This window comes from Bombus terrestris, chromosome 5, assembly GCF_910591885.1.
Source record: "Bombus terrestris chromosome 5, iyBomTerr1.2, whole genome shotgun sequence".
In the NCBI taxonomy this organism is placed as follows: domain Eukaryota; kingdom Metazoa; phylum Arthropoda; class Insecta; order Hymenoptera; family Apidae; genus Bombus; species Bombus terrestris.
In genome coordinates, this window is record NC_063273.1 from 3,165,589 (window position 1) to 3,185,071 (window position 19,483).

A 19,483-nucleotide genomic window follows, 5' to 3' on the forward strand; every position below is an offset into this window, starting at 1 on the left:
AAACTGAAATTAGTGGATGAAAAATAATCAGGATCGATCCACTGTTAACCATTAACCATTTCCTCGTAAGTTATTTCACTCGCACTAAATTCCCTATTTATACTTATCTTGAAACTATTCCGCGACAAGCTGAAAAATCCGGATCGCTTAATTACCCACTACTTAGCGGGACGAGTTTAAATTAAAACAAATAATGATGAATAACGGCGACCATTAAATTACACCATATGCGGCTACCCAGTGAAAAAAGGACCGATAAGTCCAGACGATATCTGGAAGCCCATCAATTCCAACATACGCTATAAACTATACATTCCCTTCTCTCGTTTCCTTTTCTTTTCTTTTCTTTTCTTTTTTTTTCACCCTAATATTATACTATAAATCACAATAATAATACCTTCGTTCGTGTTCCGTGACGAAAAACGAAGGCGACGCGGTTCGATAATAAAGCCTGCCGATTCGTGTGTTTATAGCAATTTACGTAAATTTATTACACGTACAAGGTATACAAAGGCTTAGAGAAAAGAGACGGGGAGCGCGGCTCTTGAAACGCGATATTGACGAAAATAAATCAGCATCGATGATCGACTACATGCTGCAACGTTTGGAGAACACGGCTGAGACTACGTATTTACAGGGGAAACGTGACGTGCTGGCTCGATCTATAAACGAAATCCAGGAAAACACGAAAAATCGTGAGATCGAGCTCAATGGAGTGGAGAACGGTACGCCTACTTCCTCTCGGGATAAATCCATGCTCTCTAATCCATGCTTGCGCATTATAGAATGGAGCCCTTGAAGAGGAAATAGACGAAGAAAAGAAAAAGATTAAAAATCTAAAATGAAATGGGAAAAATGAAGAAGATCGAATGAACACTGTGGAACCTGTTCGTAGAATGAATCAACGAAGATCTTCTTCTCACGCCACTGGACACGTCGTTGGTCGCTGGTTGTAGATAGTAATCGTAATTACACAACCATATAGTTGATTTCAGGCGTAAAACCAGACGTCCATCTTCATCTTCATTCAGAGTCCTCTTATTTTGTTCGTCCTTTGCTTTTCCTCTCTTCCACGTCCTCGCGAGAATTTCTTTCATCCTTCGATGTTCTTCGTCTTTTTCCTCTATCAGTTTTATCTTTGTCGTTTGATTTTTATACGACTTACTTTTTATTTTTTTATTTTTTTATTTTTTGGCAGAAAGGAGAATGATCTTTTTATTTTGCTTCTGGTTAGATTAGAAATAGTTATGCTTCATAGTCTTTGGGTCTTGATTGTTTCTTTCTCGGCAAAGAGGGATATTTCGAGGAGTTTTATTTCTGTGATTAAGTCGGAAAGTACTTTGCTTGTTTTCATGAAAATTAATCGTATTTTTAGATTTTTCTTTGCGATTAGAAAAAGCATGCTTAAAGATTCTAATATCTTTCTTATTGTTGGTTTGCTTAATTTTCTTCTTGGATGAAATGACGTTTCTACGTTCGTGTAAGATCGACCAGGATAATTATCGATGCGTGATTGATCAGAAAAGTACCGATTGTGCCGGATGATGATAAATACCTGAACATATGAGTCATTAAGTGCGCGTTTCGTATTAATATGCTTAAATTCGAAAGATTATTAGGGATAACGATGCGAGATTGCTGCGTATGTTACGTTTTAACGAGCATTTTAAAACGGTATTAGCGTTTTAGTAAAAGTTCGCTCATAATTATAGTATAATAATATATTGTAGGCAAGATTCGTTAATCCGAACTTATTAATAGAAAAAATTGTACTCGGAATTACTTCGGCGCTTATTAAAATGAACAGAATTCTTATTTTCAGTAAATAATTTATAAATTTTTGTAGCTTCATTTTGTCCTCATTCATCTCTTATCTTATTCTTGTTCGCAGTTTCTTCGATCTTCTCTGTATTTATTAAGTTTGTGTTGCTCTCTATATTCTTCTTCTCGTTCTTCATATAAGCATACTTCTACTTTATTTCTTAGGATATGACAATGATACTAATTTAATTATCTCTTCCTGTCGATACACATACGTATTCACGATACATTTTCCCCTACAATATTTACAAGGCAAAAATATTTACAATTGCAAAAATCATATAAACAAATTAATATTACATTTTTATTTTTGCACAGACAGAGATACGATCGTGTGTACGTCTCTGTTTTCATCATATCGGCTTATAGTTAGTTCTAATTTACTATATGTATGTACTATATGTATGTACCTAGGTGCATGTTAAAGCAGGTGTAATTCCTGCAATTCTCATATCTGTACAATCAAATTATAAATTTGATAAATTGTAGAATCGATTTGTTTGTCTTCTACAAAGATTACATTACTCGAGTGATATGTCGTTTGCCAAGAATCACGTCAGTATCAATTGGAATCGTTGGATGATTTGACCGCGTACGTGTTGGAGCAAAAGCAACGACAAAGGGCGGTCCGTTCGGCGCAAAAATACTCGACTCGAGCGTCCCCCAGGCGAGAGCAACGGGTCGCGGGGATCGCGTTCGCAGTTGGATATCGCCCTTCCCGATCTCTGATTGCCGGAGAGTTTGGTTTCAGCGTGCGCTCGTTCTCTGCCACGTTCATATCGAGTGTACTTCGCCTTCTCGTCAGGATGCGCGAGCGCGCACCCCGTGCGCCGTGCCCGTAGACTAATGATTCCGTCTGAGTGGGAAATTGACCACTAGGGCGCTAAAAACCTTCGGCCAGCGGCCGAAGAGAACGAGAAACGAGCTCTGGTCCATTGTCCCGCTGGCCTTAGTGGCTTTCAGTTTTTTAACAGCGCTTTACGCGAAACCTCGAGAGAGCATCTTCCGGTAACGGCGAACGAGAACCGCGTGGAAACGTCGACGGTTACCCTTTCGCTACTTTGACGCTGATTTCAGTCGACTTGTCATTGAACATTCGTTGAACGTGAACGGCGAGCATGGCCAGGATCACTGTTGTCAACTATGAAACTCTAGTAAAGTGGTTCAAATTAATCATATGCAACACTCGGATAATTCTAGTACTAAGAATTTACTATGCAACGAACATAGTCGCTTAACTAAGAAGAATTATAACCACTTATCATCGAAAGATTGTTGAAGAAGTAAGTATTTTTCTGGATCGCCAGCTATCATTAAAGATTCATTAGAGGGCAATTGTAGTGGTTTGGTACTGACCATTCGTAGAATACAAAAAGATACTCACACTTCTCATTGAAAGCCACACACAGGCAATTGTCATCTATCATTGGAGATTTATTATAGGGAAACTATAGTGGAATATAATTGACCGTCGTGTACAACGTTGTTACCTACAATGTTACGTACAACGACTAGTCACATATAGTCACTTGCAGCGTTATATCGATAAGGATTTTTCAGATGTTGATCGTATTTTGCAAAGTACTCAAATGCGTTAAATTAATGTAAGGAAGACAAAGATGGGGAAATAACGGTATGTACTAAAGGCTTGAAACCTAATCAACTCTTAATTTAGAATTGAGATAGAAGAAATCGTATCGAAATTCGTGATATTCAGTTTCTTTCGTCCAAACACGTAACTTAAGAACCTGATTCTCTTATCAAAAGGAAATAGACGGGAAAGAGTAACGTAATTGATGAGATTGCGCGTCTCGGAAGCGGAACACGACATTAAGCTCGCGTAAACCGCGGCCCATCGCGGGAAATCATATTTATTGTGACAACGTTTGTATTGTTATCGAACAGGCCATTCATTACATCTGGCGAGGCTATGATTAATGGCTGGCGCGAAGATAAAATGTGGGTAATTGGGGTCCTAAGTTCAGCGCACGGCACGGTGATGAATAGTAGAATTCAGCATAATTTATAGTCGGCTAACACCCTGTCCGCACAATACCCACGACCGTGAAATAATGGCCAAGATCTAGCCCTATAGCGGATGGAGTGGATGGTTTCCGCGAAAAATCCGCTGGATCGGCTTGTTTTAAATACAGATTGGTGTTCGTAACAAATGACGACCGGCAGGCACGTAAAACATAAACAAGTCGTAAATCACGCGGACTCGTGAGTCGCCCGTTAGACATTCCTTGGTCTTCGTTTCGCGATACTACTCGAGTCGAATGGCGATTTACTGAAATCCCATTTTTTAATGAAATTCCATTCCACAACACTATGAAACTTTTAAAGCAAATTGTTTATTTTTAACATTTTACGTTATCCGTACTTTCTTTTCCTGTTTTTCTATCTCTGCCATTGCTAAGAGACACGAATAGCCTAACACCCTTCGCTAGCACTCCATTCTCAAACACTAACTTCAAACACTTTCCTTTCGCACCTCCAACTCTCTAAATCGACTACTCTTCGTCCACCTATTTATCGCTCTTTCCCAAACAATCTCAACTCGCTCCACGTAAATCCTGTCATTCCCACAATTTTACTAACCATCCATTAGCTTTCTCTGCCACGTACAAAACCAAACAATGTACACCCTGGCAACGAACATCTCTATTCTCCGATATCAGTCCTCAGACGTGTCGATCCAACGCGAAATGGCAGCTTTCTAGACTCGAAAACGCAACTTGAACAACATCCTCAATCTCGACGAGAGATCTGTTCTTTTTCTTTTCCTTTCTTTTTTCACAAATCTATCGTTCCAAGAAACATAAAGTTCGTGAAACATAAAGTAAAGAGACAGCGAAGTACGAAAATACGAAAGACGGAAATAAAAAGAGGGCGAGAGAGATGGAGAGTGGAGGACGCGTCTGCTGAAGGATCCTACGTATGCGCATCGTTAGAGAGCGGGGCTGTCAAGTTGCGCAGGTGGCCACGTTGGACGTGGATAGATGTGCCACGGCGTGGGCAGCAACGAGCGTAGCCCCTGGAGGCGGTCGGCCGAGTCTCTCCCTTGCACGACCGCCTCTCGGTGTGTTCCTGCTCCTCGCCTTTTCCAACGGCCGGTGCTACTACCACCACACACGTTCTCTCTGACCGCCTTCTCTTCCTGACTGGAGAACTCGAAAAGGCCATTCCACTTCGGTCCACAAGCCCCCGGAAGACTCACTCCCGGCACACGTCACTCACTCACTTGGGTCACCGCGCGGTGTTCCCCGCTCGCTTTTATTGCATATATCGCCTCGACTTCTTTCCTTTTTTCTCTTCCCGGAGCAACGAGTCGGCTAACTGGTACACTCCAATCACCTGCATGCACGCCATCGTGCACACACTGTGTAGTAACAAAGTAACAAGAACGAAGGGAGAGGCAGAGAAAAGGAGGAGATGGAGGAAAAGGGAAAAAATATATCGAAGGCAAACGCACGGCGGTCGCACGAGAGCCGCGTCCCGACGTCTGACGTGGATCCGCGCCGGCGGTAATCATCGGTTGCGATCGCGTGTTTGTCTCGCGAGGATGTTGCTTGAGAAGCTGCTCTCGCCTCACACCCTTTTTGCCTCCTTTCGAACAAGTTGCAACAGCAGGACGACCAGGCTCACAGGATACGTGTATAAATATGGTATTTTTAAGGAAAAGGGTTGATTTCGTTATTTTTATCCTACATTGTACTTTGCTTCTGGCTTTGTTTGGGCTTTTTAAAGTTTTATTTCTTGGCGACGATTTTCGTTTGCAAGTAGACGGTATTTCTGCAGTTTGTTGAAATAGAACTGTTTTTCTGATCTTTTAGTACACACGGAATACGCAGGAAACGTACGTAATTACGGTCTTGGTACGTTAAATGGTACAAGTCCATTCGTCGGTGTGTTAAGACACCGATACGTTTCGAAGATCGTCAATTTAAAGATATCTGCAGAAATGATCTCATTTACCGTCGAACCTCTTCTCGACTATGCATTGTATGACTATTATAAACTATGTATTGTATATTAAAGCTCAAACACGGTAGAACTTGTTTCTTGTACCGGCATACACAGCAATCAGTGTCGAAGAATTCAATTTGTAATATCGAAAGACATTATTACATCGTAGAATCATCCCGTAGGGTCGAAAGACTAATAAGAACGCATCTCGTCATACTGGTAAAAAGCTAATATTTTAAAACGTTTATATTTACAATTATTCGACATATTGCGAATATAGTTATCCAAGTTTACGAAAAAAGGGCGCAATCTTTTCAGAACTTACGTGTTCCATATCTGTGTGAATATTTTACAGACATACCATCGTAATCTCCGAAAATTCCACCTCATGTCCTTCGCGAAACGTGATCGCACCAACCATTCCTCGAGTTCGCCCAGCGTCGCCCTCGCCACGCGAGGACAACGCGTTTCTCGCCCGTACTACGCAATAAACGCGATGTGACAAAGGGTCGCTGAAAAACTGATCCTCCGGAAAGCCGCATTTGCGCGGGGCTAATTAAGCCAGGCAACGCAACGATCAGCCTAGAGCGACGCCGATGAGTCAAGAAGTTTAACGGAGCCTCTCCAACCCCTTCTACGTCGTCTCGTATATCGCCAACCCCTTTAATCCCATCTATCTCACTCTCTACTCACTCTTAACGTACGAACATCAGGCATCGCGACAAAGAACGAGAGGCTGACGAACAGACAAACCGGAGCAGAGGCGGGCAAAATATACAGGGTGTGACAAAATATGTCGTTTGTTTTGGTTCGGCGGTCTTGTAGAGCAAGAACACCGTGCTGCGAATGAAACAGAGAAAAGGATTCGTCAGTTGATTCATAGATACCGGATACCTGTTCCTAACTGTTGTAGCGCAAGATAAAAGCGTAACAGCTCGAAAAATAACGATATTGCCATACGTGAACTTCTTCCGACGTCTAGAATCTGTTGTATAAATATTTTCCACATATTTTGTGACACCCTGTATAGAGGAGCAAGGAAGTGCATGCAGACAGAAGCACGGCACAGTCAGCCAGCCGGGACATATATCGAGAACATCCACGGGAACAGGGACAGAGAGAGAGAAGGGTGAGGTTCAGGGGTCCAGCCGCGCTTGAAACAGGGTAGAAACAATGAAGATTTGAAGGGTTGACTCGGGCGGGGGGATCAAAGGTTGAACGAAGGGGTGCACGGGTTTCAACAGCCCTACTGAGTGGCTATTAGGCACCCCCAAGCCAAGCAAGAGCAATTTGCTATAATCATTACCATTCAGGATCTCCGAGCCGAGAGGGTCCGTTTCTCCGTGCGTCTCGTGCCCTCCTTGACGAAGAACACCCGTGTGCCGTTGTAACGCTGCTCTACCGTCCTCAATGCCCGGGTAATATCTGACCAGCGCTCCCGCGGGAAACGCCGCTAACCTCGTCGTTGCCTGCTTCGTTTCAACGAAATGTTTCCAGCTCGTTCGAGGTTGCCGTTCGCGCGAGGATAGTAGACGATGGAAATTTTGTTGGGTGTTTTTTTCAAAGGTAGGGTGTTTTCTAGATTTTTGATTTATGGTGTTAGCTGATCGTAGCGTTTTTAATAGAAACTTTTATCAAGCGATACGAACGATATCGTTTTTAATTGGACGTCAAAGGAAATTAGGAACCAGAAACGTAAACAATTTTAAGTATTTATCGGGTAGCATAGCTTTAAATAAACTCTTTCCTTTCGCGTATTTAAAGAAGAATATTTCAAGTCAAGTAAATAACAAATTCGCGCTTATCGAGATGTTTCGTATTATATAAAATCGAGTCACTTCGATTCGCCAGAGAAGAGCTACTTTGGACGTCGAGACTGCAGATAAAAAGGTTCGTACCTCGTGCCAAACCAGTTTCCTTTCAACGAAAAATTAACGAAATTCCCAAACAACCAGTCTCGAGATGGCAACGATCATAAATATTTTCCAACGTCTATCTACCTTTCCCTTGATTCGTCTCACAGAAAAGAAAACAGAGAAGAAGAAAAAATAAGGAAAGAAAGGTATTTGCGTGGCCGTGGCACGATATTTTCCCCCGTAGCCGCTTTGTCTTGGCACTTTGCCCCCAAGAACGGAACAAGGGTACGGATCAAGGTGAGGAGGAGCTGAAGGGAGAAGAGGCGAGGCACAAGAAGAGAAGAAGAGAGGACGTCAGAGTATCTTGCAACGACGCTGCATGCAGCCTCCCAGCTGCACCCGCGATGCACCTGCCTCCCTTCATTTTGCAGCGTGCCTCTCGCGGAGAGACTTTCCAAGAAACCCAACCACTCCTCGCACCGTTTTTCATCAATTGTTCTTGCTAGCACATTCATGCATCCTTTCCATCCCCCCTTCGCGCCGCAGTTCGACTCTTTTACCGTACACACCGCCACCACCCTCTCTTTATCTGCCTCCGCTACGCTTTCTCACGCTTCCTTCTCTATCCTTCTTGTTTCCTTTCCCCTTCAATTTTTCTTCCACCCTCGACATTCTTCGGTTGTTCGGATACGCGGTCATATACTATCAACGTCGTGTTATGAAACGCGTAATTCCTCTGACCGATGAGTTTTCGCATTTAACATGAGACTTGAGATTTAAGTCATTTCAACGTAGACCGTGTTCGTATGTAGGTTGCTTTGGCAAAAGTCTCTTTATAGAAAGTGGCGAAGACATTCTTCTGTCGCATTCTTATACAAATTTATTTCAACAGAACTTCATTTATGCGAACCCCATTTATTTCAACGAGATTCTAGTTGACGTTCGATTAAACGAACTCTTACGGGTTAAATCGGAAAATACACTCGCGCTAGAACTTATAAAACTATACTGGACGATAGTACATAGTACATAGTACGTCTTTCCGTACATCCCTAATTGTTTCACACATTCGACGAGTCTCTTAAAATATGAAAAAATCGAATAAAAACCCTACGACCAACGAAGCACTTGGACAAAGCACAACCCTCTTTTAACGTAGCCAGCATCCTAAACTCATGGAAGCACGAGAAAGTATCGACGACAAAAACAAACATCTCTTCTTAACGTTACCAAGACTCGTCTCGACTCAACAGGAAGAAATCGACGGCGTCGTTGTCGAAGCGTTCGTGGTTCGACCATAGCGAGACAAGCGAAGAAAGAGTATACATCTGAAACATTGGCGAGAGACAGATGGAAAAAGAGAAGAGGATACGTGGACGAAGAGAGAAAGAGAAGAAGAAACGAATCGGTAGATCGGCTCGGCAGGTTACACGTGGATGCGAGATCGGCGTGCTCTAAGGGGAAGCAATCAGGGTCTGGTTGGCTACCTGGCGCAGCCACGGTTATAAAACACAACCGAGCCGGGGACGTTTATCGCCGCCCTAAAGGTGAATTCACTCGGTGACGTCGCGACCGGACTCGAGAGGAGAACTCGCGGCAAAGTCTAGACTGCTGGCAGACGTGGCAAAACGACGATATACAACATGCTCGGGCCCAAGCATGCTGCTCTCTCAGTCGGCCGGTACCATGATTGGCTCTGCCTTTACACAAACGACCACAAATACCTTGCTACCAGCATGGACTCATCATGGCCATGAAGAGGTAAGCGGCCAGTCCGGATAGGTAGTCTTTATTATCATGCGTCCGCGGACGCGTATGGCTAACGTACCCGACCAACCAATTACGCAATCAATGATTGACTTTCGTTTCTATGTCGGACGTTCACCCGAAATTTTCTTCCGCCAGCGGGATTACTATATTAGGAAGATCAGCTGGGTTATTCCGATACGTTAGCAGATGGATAAAAATTGTTATTTGACGTATCAGTGGATTGGCGAGTATCATTGTTTTAAGGTTTGTTCGTAAAATTTCAATAAGCTTTGTATTAAACAGCGTTGCCCAAATTATTCCTCGCCGATTATTTTTAAATTACAGCGAATGTCTCACTTAAACGGGACACTAGGAAGCGAAAATTTTAGTATATTTAGCATCGATATACGCGAACATAGAAGATATTATGAAAATGTTGGGAGTATGCAGAAAATTAAAAGCGCTGTTTAAAACGTTACTTGGCAAAAATGATCGGAAACAATTGTGTAATTTCTTTTGCGTCCATTAAGACGTTCTTATGTTGCAAGGCAATATTTTTAGGCGTTTAGATGCCTTCGAGATTGGAGAAAAAATAAGGCGGTCGTGGGTGTTTTTATGTGAAACAAGCCCAGTCGTTCGTATAGTTTATACGCACATGTTTTTTCTCAATTCTGCGTTCTTTTATTGGGATTTTATCGGTATTTTTCGAACCAAGCTCTCATCACTTTCCTATCAGGAATATATAAATGAAACGAGTCAAAGTATCCATGCCTTAATAAATTATCGCAGTCAATTTCAAAATCACGAAAACCATATCAGTTTCGATTGAAAGTCCAATCAGAAAATGGAACAATTACACGATATGTAGATCATACGTAATACGATAATATGTATGGAACGCAATTATTAATGTTTGTTTTCTGTAAAGAGTTGAAAGTATGTATTTTTCGTCTTTGATTCCAGAAATGCAAAAAGTCATAAGGATAAAGAGATCTCTTGTTCTAAATTCTTCGTTTTATTCGCGTCGTCGAAGAAATTTGTCACCTCTATAATTTAATTCAACCCTGATATTTAACTTTAATGATATTACATTTCGTTATAACTTTTACTTATTTCTAACTTATCTTCTCTAAGCGCGGATATGATACGGAGCAATACGATTTTCAGCTGGACCAGCTGCATAAATCTGCTACAGCGTTAGAAACGAAGAAACGCTAACGTTGAAATAATATCGTGACGGTAAACGAGACAATTTCTTTGCAACGAAATCGTCCATTCGGGTCGTGATCCTGGCACTCGTATTATGTAAATCGCCGCGCGACAAAGTTCGTTAAAGGTCTTCGAAGTATGCTGTTGACTTACATCACGATGCCAAGAAGTGCATCGATTTTGAGTTAATGTTACGGTGGATCTGATATGTGAAATTATGAAGATTGGTTCACATGCATAATACATACTGCACAAAGAGGAGAAGAACGAAGGGGAACAACAGCAGGCGAAATCGCAAGAAGAAGAAGAAGTAAAAGAAGCCAAGAAGAAAAATAAATAGAAGAATAAGAGATAAAAGGAGCGAAGAAGATCAGGTACATCTTTGAGTTTCTTGAATACTTCTCCAACTTATTTCTTTTCTCTCTTTTAGTGGTTCTTTTGTTCGGATTCCTCTTCTTGTTCACCGAATTTATTGCATGACCAATCATTGGACTCCCTTTTGCACAGCCACGGAAACGTTCTTGGGTTGCAGCAAGTTTCTGCTCGCAACTCGGCCTGTTACTCTCGCGTTTGCGGAGACGGTTATATGTAAATGAGGAACAGAGAACTCGTAGCGAAGATCGAAGTAAGACCGCGACCGACCATTCCAAGGGCATGTTTAAGGTCCAAAGAACGTTGCAACCGGACGAAATATTAAATATTAATCGTCGTATGAAACTTCCTTACGGCAGATACATCGGCTCGTGAACGGGGTTGTACCAAGTTTTTATGGGCGCATCGAAGTAAGTCGTATGTCGACGAAGTTCGACAAGACAATGGGGATTAAAGAATTTCTCATAAGGATTCCATACGATGCAGGAATTTTTTGTATCGAAGATCGTATAATATTGTGCCTATACTTTGATACTAGAATTATCGGTAACTACAAGAGTATGAACGTTTTACCAAAGGAATCGAAGTGGAAGATACACAGTGGAATACATTAGAAACAGCTATATGTAGGTATATTTTGCAACATTGATAATTTACATTTCTTAATGAAAGTTATTCAGATCCTTCTAAATGTAATTAAGAATTTGTAGTTTTATTACGATTCCTAATTATAGTTTTTTTTTAATCTAATTGTTTAATGTAAAAGATTATTCAACCATTCGATAAGGAGAGAATATTTTTTTCTTCGAAAACATTCTTTAAAACTGTGTAAACGACCGATATGTGGAATAGAATAGTTCATCCAGTCGTGAAAATTCGCGGTTTGAGCAGAAAAACCGCAACCGGGTGTGTCGGTAACGTTTGTTAACGCACGTGCAATAGCGATGTTAACCCGTGGCAGTTGCTTAACTCTAATATCATATTCTTAACACGACGTAGAATATTGCATCCCCATCACGAGGGAAGCGCACGGTGAAAAATTAAAACAGCATTCCGTGCCTTATAAAGAGTTCTGTTGTCTCGTTACGCGGGATGCACGAGAACGTGCATGGCGGATGCTGTTGGTGCACGTGTGCAGCGTAAATCTCTTAACCTTACTGATGTGACCGTGTGTAGAGGAAAGAGAGGAAAGCACTGTGCAGACATAAACTCAGGAATGGGAACAAACACCGTCGGACAGTGTTCGTTGCAAGGAGAAGCGAACTTGCAACGTTGTTGGGCCCGGCCAGAAAATATCGAGGGCTGAAATAATAGCGAAGGAATAGAGATCTCTCCTGCCGAGGAACTCCGATATCCAGTTAGTTAATATTAACGTGCACGTACTGAGAATTTTCAGTTATCTACGATTCTGTCAATTTTAGTATAATCGAACTAGTTTCGAATCGATTATGTAACGATATATTTTCTAATTGCTTTTAGTAGATTGGTAGTAATTTTGTTTATGGAAATGTCTATTCGTATGATTGCAACTAAAGCAGTGAAACTAAAGTTTTGATGTATACGTAATAAATGTTATTAATAAATGTACGATAAATAGCAACGCAATAATTTAATCAGCGTGTACATTTAATTTCTCAAACAGAGAATTGTATCATTTTGGAAAGCGATTTAGAAAAAGACTAGGTAGTTTATTTTAGATATTTTCAACATAGTCGTCGGATTTTTCAGAACGTTCGACAAACAAATATCGCTTTATTATTTATTACTGATTTATTATTCCACTTATGCAGAGAGTTGATAAAAATCGAAAAATAAATGGAAAGATTACTTTGCAATAATCATACTGAAAGAACGATGGACATAACTGGGTTGATGCAAATTTTTCGAAAGGATATCTGATCGCAAAAACACTTTTGTTGATATCTGAAGCTACTCGATGCGAGGATACGATTCATCATTCCAGAGTTAAAGAAACAAACGTCAGAAAGATTCGGTGGTACCGGGTAACCGGTTAAAAATATGCAAGTATCTTCGATTGTTCAAAGCTTACGCAAGCATTTACATCACTCGGGAGTCGACTTTTGACGTCCAGAGTATACACGTTACGCGGGCTGTTCTCGCAAAACGTATTATAAAATGGATTGTGGATAGAAAAAACGCGATTCGTAAGCGAAACAATAAATAAAGCATATATATATATATAGGAGGAAATTAATAGTTCAAGAGAATTACAATAACCAGGAAATAAATATAAATATTAATGAAATATCAGTAAAGAAAGCACGTTACATAAGAAAATCAACGAACGAAGAAAAGTGAAGAACAATATCAACGAAGCTAATTTCGTTTGTCAGACAGACCTTAATTATAATTCGAAAATGAAAAGTAACAAATTATCAGAGAATACTATCTAATAGAAAATTAATACGTAATTAAAAAATAATTCTAAAACACAAAGTATTACGAAGAAACGAGGACAAGCAAGTAAACCAACGATCAAAGAAAGAGTCAAAAATAATATGTTCTAATTTAATTTCATTCGTCGGACATACTTTCGCGCGGCTATGATTTAGAGCATTTCACCGCGAGTGATAGTTACGTTGGGGAAAAAAAGAGGAAACGAGGAAGGAAAAGGGAGGCAAAACGAAAGGCGGTGGGGGAAAAATAGAGAAGTGTCGAATATATGTAGTTATTCGATTCGTTCGGGCTCAAACGTTATTCGCATATGGCTTACAATGTAAAGTCCCGTAGTCCCCTTGGGGATCGTGTAATTACGCAACGCTATTGCCGGTACGGTAGCATAATGTTCGCTCGGGGCTGCTCACGAGTCTCGGCACAGATTCGCCGATTATTCGCCGACAATTCCGCGTGCAGAGAACACCGGCCGTGTGCTTGCATAAGTATATACCGGCGGGCGTATGTACTCGACCGTTGAGCTGCGTCGAAGGCAATCGAACGCGCCAAAATACGGCGCGATCCGACAACTTGCCGATCCCATTCGACACGCGTGGAATTAAAATTGATTCCTCGGCTGCTTCGTCGTATTATTACGACTTGCGTCGTATTGTTATTTAGATGAGGTAAGTCTCTTTTTTCGTTTTTAACTGTGTACTCAACGGCTATTTGGCAATCGAACGACGGTGAACACTGGTAAAATTTGAGTTATTATTAATCTTTCGTATTTTATGATTTTTTAATGGATACTTAACCGTTCAACACGATGTTTCAAGACGATTATTTCAATAATCCTGTTATGCTTTTATGAAGATCGAACGATCAAAGAAATGGAAGCGGAATGAAGATTTATCTCATCTTCTAAATACCATAATACGAAAGCTATTTTTTTTACGAGTTTCTACATCTATTTATTTATGTATTTATTTATACATTCTTTTTCTCTACGCTTAAATTTATCATAAATACATAAACATTTACAGTCCATTAATTAATAACAAGTAAATCCCAATCACTGCGTAGTAAAATCCTACGCTGCTAAATGATCACTGCATTACAAACTTCGAAGATTCCTAGTGAATCTTGCGCCGCACACATTAGAATCTCTTCAAGAAAATGTACACGTCTACAGCACCCTCGAGGAAACTATTCTACCTTGAGTTTCTACCTTTCTATTCTACCTACCACGAAGCAAATGAATGCCCAGATTTTTAACCAAACAGAAAGGACTCGTCGGGTACCAGGGTCCTGTAACGAGATATCGTTGAATTCAATCCGCGGCAAATACCATGGCTTTTCCCCTCGTGGTAAAGACATTCGAAGGGCATCAAAATGCATCGAGCGCAATTGCTCGACGCGAGTGCACCATTGCTGGGTCTCCGGCAACAAAAGTAAAGCGGAGATCGACGAGGAAAAAGGTAAGGAGAAAGAGAAAGAGAGAGAAAAAGAGAGAGAGAGAGAGACGAAGGTGCAGCTGCAGCGTGCACACGCTCCACTACCAGTTCATGCAACGGCAATAAAGTCTAGGAAGTTGCCTAGGCCGGCGCGGCGAGTCGAGCGTTCTTAGCGACTGCTTCCGGTATACGCGAGTCCTCCTCGCTTCCTGGCCGACACCGTGAGAGCTTGTGTTGCGTCCCGAATCTACCGCCTTCTCAAGGTCACGCCTCTCATTACGATAACGTTAACACAACTGTGTATCAATTAGAACGAAAGACAAATAGAAAAAATGAAAATCATGGAAGAAAAATACGATTGGTACATTTTTATGGAAGTTTTGACTTTAACGTCACTTTAGGACCAAACAGGGGATTCTAATGACACATTATTAGAAAAATCTGTTTGGTTTAAAGATAAATACGTGTAAAATCTTTTGAGAATAGGTTGATAGGTCGATGAAATTTTGCCAAAGTCAAAGATATAATTATTAAGACAAGCAAAACGTTCTCGATATTTCAATATCACGATGAGCATTATTTTTTTAATTTTGACGAGTTTCAAAGAAAATATAACGACAATTTATGAAATGGGATCGATCGACGACGTGCCGTATCTGCTTGTTGGAATTTGTAGAAAATAATTTAGCTTAAAGTATATTTTCGATCAATTTACCGTTTTGTCCGACCCCGAATGACTGTGATTATTAAATAGGTCAGAACACGAATTATATCGATGGTTCCATCCTTTTTAGCGAAGAGTTAATGATCTTGAAATCTTTTTTTTATCTTTTCATGTACAAAAAGCCAATTAAATTAAGATAATTGGTTCCCTGAAACACATCAATGTTGACGCGTAACAATTTCTTTTTTACGTTACCTTCAGAGATATTCAGTTACCTGGCTTTATCCGTATAGCATCGAATAGAAAGTATTCATTGACAAAAATGTACTTTGTTGGCTGGTTCGAGTAATCACAATAATCCAAGTAATAATCATGCAATCATGGTTGGGCCTTCGAACGCGGAGATTGATTTCCTCGCGAACAGTTATATATCCTGTGGTTTATTTACTGTCGAGTACTTCATTCTGGATTCTGAGGAATTCTCTTTCGAAGAACCATTATACCGCGATAAAATTTGTTTTGTTTCCTGCAGAGAGAGAGAGCGGACAGTATTTCGTCGAAATTGTGGAAAAGGAAAACGACAATTTGTAAAATAAAGTATAGGAAAGAATTTTAGCGAATATATTATATTTCTCTAATTTTAATTTACTCGAGTTTATAAGACAATATGGAATAAAAGAAAGAATATGACAATTATTCGTAATATGAAATTCATAATCGATCGATCGATTTAACATTTTCATCCCATATTCCTTAATATATGAATTATATATTCATCACGTTCAGTGTTTAATATATTCACCATCTATATTTATTTAAGATATTCACCATCTAATATGATTGCAATTAATTATATTCTAATTATCCGCCATTTGCCAATCCTTTCCAAAGATTCTCGAATTATAAATTTAAGAATAACGATATAGAATGAAGAACAATGCCTGGAAGAGACAGAATGTTCGCTTATCCTAAGAGGGGGATAATAAAATAAAAGCGCTTAAACAGGTATCCCGATCGCGTTACCTTATATGTTCAGATCTATCGTTGGCTGCCGAAAATCAGTTTCACCTTGGATCAGTGTAGTCGTTTAGTCGTCTTGTAGACGCCTAAATCGTGACGAGGGCCGTTTCATCGTTTCTCCTCGTCCCGTCGAGTTTTTCCAGTTTCACGTGGATTGACAGACCGACTACCATATAGAGTATCTAGTCGAGACGACGGCAAGCATGAATGGAGCGCCGCTCGACTGTCGCATCAGTTCTCAAGAACTCTCGATCGACGTCAGAAAATTGCAAGAAAGATAGGCGCAAAAACGCGGCGAGGGAATCCAATAAACACGAGAAACGTGTACCAAGCGAATACGGAGGACCGTGTTAGAAACGAGACGTTTCCACGATATTTCATTATCTACTCTGATTCGCGAAAGTATTTCAACGTTTATTAAGAAACTTTTCTATCGATACGTTGTGTGTATTTTACAGAAAACGACTTATCGTGCGTATCTTTTACGAGCGTGTTACAAAACACGTTGAAGCTCTCACGATTACATCGTAGCAAGGTATTTTACCTCTATACCTTCACAACTTGTTTCAGTTGAAGACGTCATCGATCGTAACATTGTTATTTCAAGCTCTTGTTCTTATTTTCAAATGTTTGAAATATTCGCAGTAGCGGGTGTACAATGCGTGAATATCCTACGATCAAATAATTAACGATATCCGTTTAAGCATCGAACTTGGATATTATTCGTGGTCAGTTTACCGAAAGAGTGACACAACTGAGAAAACTAAAGTAGGATCCTTGGCCCGCCATATGTATATCCATACCTGTGCCACCGGTAGCAGCTCGTCTCTCGGCAAAGGTCTCGAGCGACGATCGCTTTGCTCGCGGTATCTCTTCCTCGGCTCCTCTCCTCTCGACCCTCTTCTCCCACTCGGCCATCCGTTCGTCCGTCTGCCTGAGATTCCGTCGCCGAACAGTGAATCACGTCCATTGACTGGACGCCGGCCAGACGGACTGGGCCCGACCATATACAGACTAGATTCACTCGTGTCGTCGGTCGCGCGCGAGCGAGAAGTCGATGCTCTCTGTGCAGCACGGCCGTTGAAAGGGAGGAAGAGAGGAAGGGAGAGAAAGAGAGAGAGGGAGAGAGAGAGAGAGGGATAGGAGGCTGGCTGAGGTACCTTTCTGTAGCCGCTTCCTGTCTCTGCACCAAGCGATGCCGTTTGCGTGGCATAATGGGCCGCCGATCGTTTGGACGACGCGATCGTACAGGTGTTCGATCATACGAACCAGTGTTTTCATTCCTTTTTGGTTTCGCTTTAATAACAGCTAAGCCGTACAGTCCGTACGTTCGGTTAATGATACGGACCGCGGACCAATTAGAGGAACGTGTATTGAAATGTCTTTATTGGTACACGAATTGCTGAGCTCTCGGGGATGTTTTACGTTTCGGTGGAAATAGACTTTGGTGGAAATTGGGAATTTTAGTTAACGAAAAGCGTACCCGAGTGAGCGAGACATTGAACATTTTTAGTGGCTAGAGTGGAAAGCGGTGATTACTGTTGCTTTTGATTTTTATTACTTACAGTGGTACATATTAGAGAATAGTTTTCATAGACAATTCATTTCTTGCGAAATGCTGCGTACGTGCTTTATCAAACATGAGTTATTATACAAGTTGCTCGGAAAGAGGCTTTCAATTCGCTATCAGATAGATATATGTAGAAATATAATCCAGTAATACGTTAAATATAATTAATACTGCGTTATAAATTCAATTCGTTTCGTTATTCTGCGCTTAAAATTTCCTCAACGTCAATTTCTTCCGCGTTACTAAATTTATCCGGAGTTAAATGGACAAAAACACATCGGAAGATCAAAAGATCGTTCGTCGTGAAGCTTCAGGTGTAATTTCGAATACTGAAACGTATCGATCGCCAACTAGCAAATCCTTACGAATCTTAACGATCCGTCGATTATACTCGATAAAATTATGCCAGAGGCTTTAGGTTCTTATTCTCTGTAGCTTTTGCTTCGCCTCGAAAAGATACAAAGAGGAAGAAGGAAAGACGAGAGGGTACGAAAAGTGTGGACGATATCGAGGCGTGCAACACTTTCTCCTGTTTTTAAGAAGCAAACGAGATGAAAAAAGAAGCCTGTAAGGGCGCACGAACTGCGGCAAGGGCAGGAATAATTGGGGAATCAAGCTGGCAGAGAAGATACAGTCTCGCGAAGGATACGATCGTTCGTGTAATTCGAACCTTACGTCCTGCGAGATGCTCGTGGCACTGATCGATGCACCACGATATATAGGGTGCGGCGAAAATTGTGGCGCAATCCAGACCGGGGCGACTGCTTTTAAAACACGTTGAAACTTTTGTAGACGACTTTAAGAAGGACATCGAACGATAGTTAAAGTAGATTTACAACTATGCGACTGATATATCGATAGAAGAAACACATATTTTTGGATGGTTTCGTTAGGCAGATTCGAAAATTTGGGATTAATTATGCCGAAAATAAATAGATATATCTAACATGAAACATCTATAAACATATTTGTTTAATTGGTAATTACAATATAGACTCTTCGTGTAACACGTTGTCCTTGCTTTCTGATAAAAGTTGTACAGCCAATAAGTAGAATTTTAGACATTGAGAATGCATCTTGTTACGGCCAACTTACTGTAGAAACCTCGAAAAGATAGCCTTCGGCAGAAAATTTCTTATTTCTTTCGCAAAAGTTTTGTAAGATAAAAGATAGAAAACTCGGAGGCTTGGAAGAACAAGAGACGACATCGAAATTAAAAATAGTACAAGTATAATATAAGCGTTTTCCATCAGCGAGCAAACAGGACAAGCTGATAGCGTGGAGGTATAACGGAGGAGCGAGAGAAACGTTCCGGATTTCCATCGTGAGAGAGAGCTAACTGGCTTCATTGAAGCGTATCAGAATCGCGCGGCGTAAAAGCGGGGATGCACAAAGGAAAAAGATT

General features: G+C 40.8%; 1 protein-coding gene across 4 annotated transcripts in view; it reads left to right on the forward strand.

Annotated features, from left to right (window-relative positions):
- The window catches only part of LOC100643690 (angiogenic factor with G patch and FHA domains 1), an 82,662-nt gene that overhangs the window by 55,512 nt on the left and 7,667 nt on the right, over window positions 1–19,483 (forward strand). Inside the window, exons 10-11 of one of the 4 annotated variants that reach the window (XR_007224009.1) lie at window positions 10,563–10,978; window positions 11,035–11,602. The exons of 2 other annotated variants lie outside the window; for them this stretch is intronic. The gene's annotated coding sequence lies outside the window, so the exon portion shown is untranslated. Of the gene's footprint in view, window positions 1–637; window positions 2,083–10,562; window positions 10,979–11,034; window positions 11,603–19,483 lie in introns of those variants that run through there. One more of the 4 variants, XR_007224010.1, reaches the window with a different exon arrangement.